The sequence below is a fragment of the Dipodomys ordii genome, unplaced genomic scaffold (genome assembly GCF_000151885.1).
Source record: "Dipodomys ordii isolate 6190 unplaced genomic scaffold, Dord_2.0 Scaffold108, whole genome shotgun sequence".
Lineage (NCBI taxonomy): Eukaryota > Metazoa > Chordata > Mammalia > Rodentia > Heteromyidae > Dipodomys > Dipodomys ordii.
The window spans coordinates 1,496,455-1,504,020 of NW_012267324.1; the positions used below are offsets into that span (position 1 = coordinate 1,496,455).

A 7,566-nucleotide genomic window follows, 5' to 3' on the forward strand; every position below is an offset into this window, starting at 1 on the left:
CCCTGCCCCTCGGGCTCCGGCCTCTCGGGGCAGGCCCTGCAAGGGGCAGCGGGGTGGCCGCGCTGGCTGCTGTCCGCCCCACCCGGCTGGGCGCTGTGCCCTGTTCTCTCCCCGATAGATGGGAGCCGCTGGTGACAGCCCAGCTGCAGCAGCCACCGCCCTCCCCGCCGCCCCGCCCGGACCTGCGGAGCCCAGGCCGCCATCGCTGCCGCCTCCCCCGCGTGGTGTGTACGGAACCCGGCCGGACCAGGCCCGCACGCGCGCACGCGCGCTCCTTTCTCTCTGCACCTCTTCCTCTCTGCTGATGTCAGCCTCGGCCATGGCCGCCTCGGGCTCCGGCTGCTTTCAGTGTTCTCGGCGGCTTTTCCTCTAAACACGCCCTGGGCTTGAGGGGTTTCAGGGGTGGTGAGCAAGTGGCCTTCCACTGGGCCTGGGGGGCGCCTGAGGAGCAGGGGCGGAGCCTGTGTGCAGAGCCCCACTGGGGCTGGGGCTGGGACTGGGGCTGGCGTCTGGCCCTGCCCTGCCCGCACCGGCTGAGGCCACGCAGATAGCAGGGTGCAGGCCGGGGTCCGCCCGCAGGGACCTCAGTGGAACAGGAGCGGGTCTGTAGGGACGCTTACTGCGTGGGCACCGCACAGGGCTTGGCCTTCTTCCTGACGGCAACTGTCCCGCGTGGCGTGGGTTTGGTGGGGTCCTCAGGCCCCTGCCCCCACCCACTGCCAGAGCAGCGGAGCCGCCCTTTCCCTTCTTTCTCCACGGGCCTGTGCTTGTCCTTTACTGAGCGCGGCCTCTCTGTGGGGTCGTGGAGGCGCCCCGCCTCTCCACCCGCGTCCACGTGCGCGTGCTAGGGATCAGGACCTGGTGCTGTGCACATGGGGGCTGCGTGCCCGGGGCAGCTGGCTCATCACCCGGGTGTCGCTGGGCCCTGCAGCCCTCCTCATCCTCAGCTGCTGCCCGGAGCGTGGCAGGGCAATGTGTGTGGCGTGGGCGGCGTGGCACAGGTGATGAGTGTGGTGTGGGCAGTGTGTCACGGGCAGCGAGTGTGGCGTGGGCAGTGTGTCACCGGCAGTGAGTGTGGCGTGGGCAGTGAGTGTGGCGTGGGCAGTGTGTCACCGGCAGTGAGTGTGGCGTGGGCAGTGTGGCGTGGGCAGTGTGGCGTGGGCAGTGTGTAATGGGCAGCGAGTATGGTGTGGACAGTGTGGCAGGGCAGTGCGTGGCGTGGCAGGGCGGCGCGTGGCGTGGCAGGGCGGCGCGTGGCGTGGCAGGGCGGTGCGTGGCGTGGCAGGGCGGCGTGGGTGTGGCCCGCGGGCTGTGGGCGGCGGGCACAGCAGCACCTTGTCTCTTGCAGGGCTGAGGACCGCGGCGTTGCGGTGGACCCGCGCTGGCGCCTGGCTGTGGAGGCCCGGAGAGTGCCGCCGCCACCGGGCTCCATGCTGCCGAGTGTAAGCGTGGCGGGTGCTGTTGGTCATTAGTTGCAATAAACGTAGAGGAAACCCCGCTGCTCTGCTGGCTGCGCTGTGCTCTTGGGGCCTGCGGCGGGGGGGCAGGGGCCGACCCATGTTTGGGGAGACACTGACCATTAAGGACCAAGCAGGCCGGAAGCTCCTCCCACTGCGCACTCTGGTGGCAACCTGAGCACAGCAGCCAGCGAGTGGCCAGCGCTGGACACTGCCCGGACGGCCACTCAGAGCAGCGCGATGTGCACAGGACCCCAAGGACACCCACAAAGCCTCCCCCCGGCCCCCGGCACTTGTGGCGGGGCGTACACACGCCAGATACCTGTGCAGCCTGGGGGTGGCGCGGCCCATGTCCCCCCTCCCCTGCCGTGGCCTCTGCGCCCCGCCTCCCGGAGCATCCCTGGGCCCACCGGCAGCCTGGTCCACACCACGGCGCTGCCACGGGGGCCTGGCCCACCCAGGAGCTGTTTTGGCAGAGCCTAGAAATAGCTCTGCCTGTGCCCTTTCCGCCCCGGGCACCTCCGGCCCCAGCCCACGGCTGCCCTGGCCACACCCAGGAGAAGCAGGCAGAGCCCTGCGCGTGGCCGCCCGCAGCCCTCAGCACCAGCTACATGCGGGGGGGGGGGCACGGGCCCAGGGCAGAGAGGGTTCCAGAGAAGCATGGCTCCAGCCACACCCCCAAGCCTCACCCCAGCCCGTCCCAGGGCCACCAGAGAAAGCTCAAAGGGGCCTTGTGTGGGGCTGTGTCCCCAGCTGGGGTGGGCAGCCCTGCTCCAGCCCAGGGCACTGTGTTGACCTCCAGCCACCTCTGCTGTGGGGCCGACAGAATACCACGGCCCAGGACCACTCACCCTATACTGGCGTGTGTTGTGTGGGTCCCAGGGCTTGAACTCATCTCTGAGCTTTTTCACTCAGGACTGGCACTCTATCACTTGAGCCACAGTTCTACTTCCAGCTTTTTGGTGACTAACTGGCAATAAGTCTCACAGACTTTCCTGCCCAGGTTGGCTTTGATCTCAGCCTCCTGAGTAGCTGGGGTGACAGGCATGGGCCACAGCACCTGGCCTATTTAACGTTCTGAGCCGCGGCCAGTGTGTTTGTGCAGCCGGGCGCCGCAGTGCGGTGCTTTGCTCCACGCCTGCCTGAGGCTTCTTTCGATCCTCCCTGTGTCGAGGAGCATTGTTTTCTCAGCGGAGGTGAGCATGTTTTACACCCCACATTCTCCCCCAGATGCCACCCAGGCCTGCGGCTCTTGTCCTGGGGTGTCTGAGCCTGCTTGTATCCTGGGGATGAACCCCTTCTCCCCTCCCCCAGGCAGTATGAGGTGAAGGACGCCCTGCTGGGTTCCCTCCCCAGCCCCCCAGGCCATGGAGAAAGGGAGAATGGAGGAGAGGAAGGGAAACGGAAAAGTGCAAAGACCACGTGGAGACTATGCTCTTAAACCAGCACCCGCAGCTGGGCACTGGTGGCGCACGCCTGTCATCCTAGCTACTCAGGAGGCTGAGATCTGAGGATCACGGTTCAAAGCCAGCCTGGGCAGGAAAGTTCATGAAACTCATCTCCAATAAACCACCAGAAAACTGGAAGTGATGCGTGGCTCAAGCAGTAGAGTGCTTGCCTTGAGCTGAAGAGCGCAGGGACAGCGCCCAGGTCCAGAGTTCAAGTCCCACGACCAACCAAAAAAAAACCCAAAAACCAGCGCCCGCAAGGCTGGAGCAGGAGGACGGCAGTTCAAGGCCAGTACGGGCTGAGCAGCGCCCGATCTCAAACGATCTCCAAGATAAAATGGGTCCCTGTGCTGGGGGCGCAGGGAAGCCGGGGGGGGGGGCGGGTCTGGGCAGGGCTCTCCCGGTCCTCCCAGGCTGCTGGCCAGGAAGCAGCTGGGCACCACTGAGATGAGCAACGCAAACGTGGCCGCAGCTGCCCGGCTCTGGAGGCAGCTGTCCTGGCAAGGAGGCCTCTGATTTGAACCAGGACCATCTCTTCCTGGATGAGCGGCCGGGCCTTCTGACACACGGCTTCCTGGCACATCTGGCCATCCAGTGTCCAAAACCAACAGAATGGCCTTGGCCCACAAGGCCCACCAGACCTGCCCAGCCCAGGAAACCCCGCCCTCACCACCATTCTCGGATTTGTTTGGTTTTTGTGCCAGTCCTGGGACTTGAACTCAGGCCCTGGGAGCTGACCTTACACTTTTTGACTCAAGGCTGGCGCTCTATCACTCGAGCCACAGCTATACTTCTGGCTTTCTGCTGATTTCTTTGCAGATAAGAGTGTCATGTACTGCCCTGTCCAGGCTGGCTTGGTTCAAACTGCAATCCTCAGGCCTCAGCCTCCTGAGTAGCTGGGATGACTGGCGTGAGCCGCTGGCGCCCTGCTGCCTGGGTTTTTGGAAGAAGGAGTAGTCACAAGAGTTGTTACAAGCCCGGTCCAGTTCACACAGAGCCCAGGGGCAGGGATTCCTGCCCACACCCATGACTGATTCAATCTGGAACCTTCTCCAAGTCTCCCCAGGGCTGGGCCTGAGCAGCTTTGCCTTGTCAGCAAATTGAGGGAGCTGCTGGGGGGAGACAAAGGCCAGCTCCCAGAGGCTTCCTGCCAGCCGTCCCCAGCTGCCCTGGCCCTGGCCACGCCCACGGCTGGGCCTTGGGGCCTGCAAGAGTTAAAGATTCCCTGCCCTGGGGCTCACGCCTGTCATCCCAGCCCCCAGGAGACAGAGATCTGAGGATCGAAGCCAGCTTGGGCAGGAATAGTACACAATCAGCCAGCAAAAAGTCAGAAGGGGAGCTGTGGCCCAAGTGGTAGAACACCAGCCTTGAGTGGCAAAGCTCAGAGACAGCACCCAGGCCATGAATTCAGGTTTCAGTATCAGCACACACACACACAAAACAAAACTCAGGTGGGGCACCAGTGGCTCACGCTTGTCATCCTACTCAGGAGGCTGAGATCTGAGGATGGCAGTTCAAAGCCAGCCGGGCAGGAAAGTCCATGAGACTGATGTCCAATAAGCCACCACAACCCTGGAAGTGGCGCTGTAGCTCAAGCGGTAGAGCGCTAGCCTTGAGCTGAAGAGCTGAGGGACAGCGCCCAGGCCCAGAGTTCAGGCCCCATGAACGACAAAAAAGAAAAACAAACTGGAGCTTAGAGGAGGTGCGTGTGGCTCTGGCTTGGGGTGAGCTGGGAAGGCTGCTGCGGGTGGACGGCCTGCGTGGGGGTCGGGGCCGCAGACGGAGGAGCAGGGAGGCTGTGGCTGAGTCACCGGAGCCCTGCGGCCCGTGGGCGGTCACCCGCGGGAACCGGCCCGGCCCTGCGGGCGCCGGCCTGTGGGCACAACTGTTCCCTTGCAGGCTGCAGACGGAGCGTGGGAGCAGCATGGCCGCGGGAGGGGCACCGGCAGCCCCGCCGCCATCAGGCAGCTTTGGGGCCGGGAAACTGAGATGCAGAGAAAGGCCAGCCCTGCAGGCGCACACACACGCCCATGCACACCACACACAGACACCCCACCTGGGCCTGGGTCTCCATCTGACCATGCCCCTCCCCCACCCCCTGCACCTTCAGAACAAAACCTGGGGGCCAGGGCCCCGCCCGCCATCCTCGCTGTGAGGAGGAGGCTGGGATCTGAGGACCTCCAGGGTCCAAGCCAGCCTGAGCAGCAAAGTCTGAGATACGGATCTCCAATGAACCCCCAGAAAGTTTGATGCGGTGCTGTGGCTCAAGGGGTAGAGCACCAGCCTTGAATGGAAATACCAAATCCCAGAGAGGGGGCTGGAGCTTTAGCCCCAGTATTGGCACAAAAGAACCTAACCAAAACCCCACGCACGTCACCCCAGCCCGCAAGACCCCGTTCAGCTCTGGCACCCTCTTCCTGCTCCCATTTCTGTACTGGGCCCGCCCGCCTGGCTTCCCAGAGGTAGGGCCAGCTACCCTGACCTCAGGGCTTTGCACCTGCAGCACCAGTGCAATCTCTGAACAGCAGCACACCGGTGTGGCCCTGCAGTAGAGGGGCAACGAGGTCATCCAAGGCCCCAGGTCCAGAAGACACGGCAAGCTGGGTTCAAACCCAAACCCATCTGGGCACCCCCACAGGGACCCCACAGGGACCCCACAGGCTCCCACCCATGGTGCCGGGTTTAAGGTCAACTGCCACCAGTGCTCCGTGGAGCCCGCCCCCACTGCCCCTCCTGACCTCACAGCCACTGGTTGGGGGCCAGAGACCCCCCAGGACCCCACACCCCCTCCTCCCAAGGCAGCAGCAGCCGGTGCCCCATTTCCTGCCCTTCGCTGGTGTACGAGCTGAAGCCTCAAGGATACGGGAGCCAAAAATAACAGGTGACCTACTCCCGAACACACGGCCTGCGCCGCCCGGCTGGGGGTAATTAACTAGCGAGCCAGCAAATGAGGGTAATTAGGGCTGCGGGAGCTGGAGCCAGGACCTAGGTCTGCCCCCCCCATCCCCTCTCCCTGTCCGGGGCCCTCAGTCTGTGGGCCCTGACCCCTTGTCACTGTGGGTGGCTGGCTCTTCCTGCGGTGTTGCTCCCTGGCAGGGCTGACCTGGGCAGGGCTCGGGCGGCCTGCAAGTCCACCCTGAGTCCCAAGGCCAGAGGACTACACACCGACACCCCAACTCCCAGTCTCTGGGGTAAGCTGGAAGGGGAAGGGGGTCAGGGAGGAAGAGGAAGGCACTGGAGGTGGGATTTGTCTAGTTTTTGTCCCTGTGCTGGTCCTGAGACTTGAACTCAGGGGCTGGGTGCTGTCCCCAAGCTGGACACCTCCAGCTTTTTGGAGGTTCATTGGAGATATGAGTTTCACGGACTTTTTTTTTTTCTAGCTTTGAACTGCAATCCTCAGATCTCAGCCTCCTGGGTAGCTAGGATTCGAGGTATGACCCACCAAGTCCTAGTTTAGAGGTGGGGTTTTGAGGGCTGCATAGGAAGGCTGGCCTGACTATGGCTAGGTGAAGGAGAAGATTGGATGTGAGATCTTCCGCCTCTGCCTCCAAGTGCTGAGGGTCCAGGCTTGTGCCACCACCCTGGCCACCGACGACACGTGTACAATGCACGCATTCACAAGACACCTAGAGACATAGTCTGTTTCATGTAGGAACCAGTGGCTACTTACCATAAACCTGAGAAGTGGTATTGTTTGCACACACAGGTTATGAATAAGTAAACTGAGGCACGGTGAGCGAAAGCAAGTTCTCCCAGGGTGCACTGCTCAGGGAGACCTAAGGGTCCAGCCAAGACCGAGCTGCAGCTGGGCACCGAGTTCCCTCGGGAAGCACGGGTGGCGGTTGGCCTGCAGGCCCAGTGTGTTCCAGGGCAGGCCGGGTTGGAGCAGAATCCTAACCAGGTCAGGCTGTGAACACACCAGCTGTTTGCGCTGGGGCATGCCCTGTCGGGTCCGGTGTGCTCCAGGCTGACCGGCCCCGGCCCCTCCCTGCGGGACTCAGAGCACCCACTGGTGCCCTCCCTGGCCTCTTCCTCCTCAGAGGCCCTCTGCCAGGCCCGTTGCCCGGCCGCCCCGGGGATCGCCGCATGGCCCCTTTCCACAGCCAGCTGCTGCTTGGCACACTCCAGTGCCTTCCGGAAGCCCGGCCACGCTGCGTTTGAAATTTCTTTTTTTTTTGTTGGGAATCGGGAAGTCTGCACAGAGCAGACGGTGTTTCCAACGCCTTGCAAGGCTTCGGGCCCAACTCAGACAGACCCTCTGCTGTGCACATGACTCACACAGTCAGGGAAACTGAGGCACGGGCTCTGTGTCTCCAGCTGGGATGAAAGGTCACCCTGTGGGGGGGGGTGAGGCCGGGGTGTGCCAGATGGGGCAGCCACACCTGGTCCTGACCCTCAGGGGAGCCGGCGGGGGGACAGCGAAGACAGCACCGCACCGGGGATGGGAACCCCGGCACACAGCCTCTGGGCCCCCTGCGTGCTGAGGTGGGGCAGCGCCCGGCTGTGTCCGGCCAGGGCCCGGACCCCCCTCCCCCCGGCCGCAGGCAGCCGGGCAGGGCTGACCCTGGCCGCCACAGGAAGCGTGGCGTCCAGCTCTGCGTCCATCCGCTTCCTGCCTCCGGTCTCTGGTTCCTCCTCGGGGTCCCCCCTCCCCGCGCCCC

General features: G+C 63.9%; 1 protein-coding gene across 2 annotated transcripts in view; it reads left to right on the forward strand.

Annotated features, from left to right (window-relative positions):
• The window catches only part of Sugp2 (SURP and G patch domain containing 2), a 26,788-nt gene extending 25,302 nt beyond the window's left edge, over positions 1–1,486 (forward strand). Inside the window, exon 10 of one of the 2 annotated variants that reach the window (XM_013028393.1) lies at positions 1,349–1,486. The gene's annotated coding sequence lies outside the window, so the exon portion shown is untranslated. Of the gene's footprint in view, positions 1–118; positions 220–1,348 lie in introns of those variants that run through there. The other variant, XM_013028394.1, reaches the window with a different exon arrangement.
• The last annotated feature ends 6,080 nt before the right edge of the window (positions 1,487–7,566 follow it).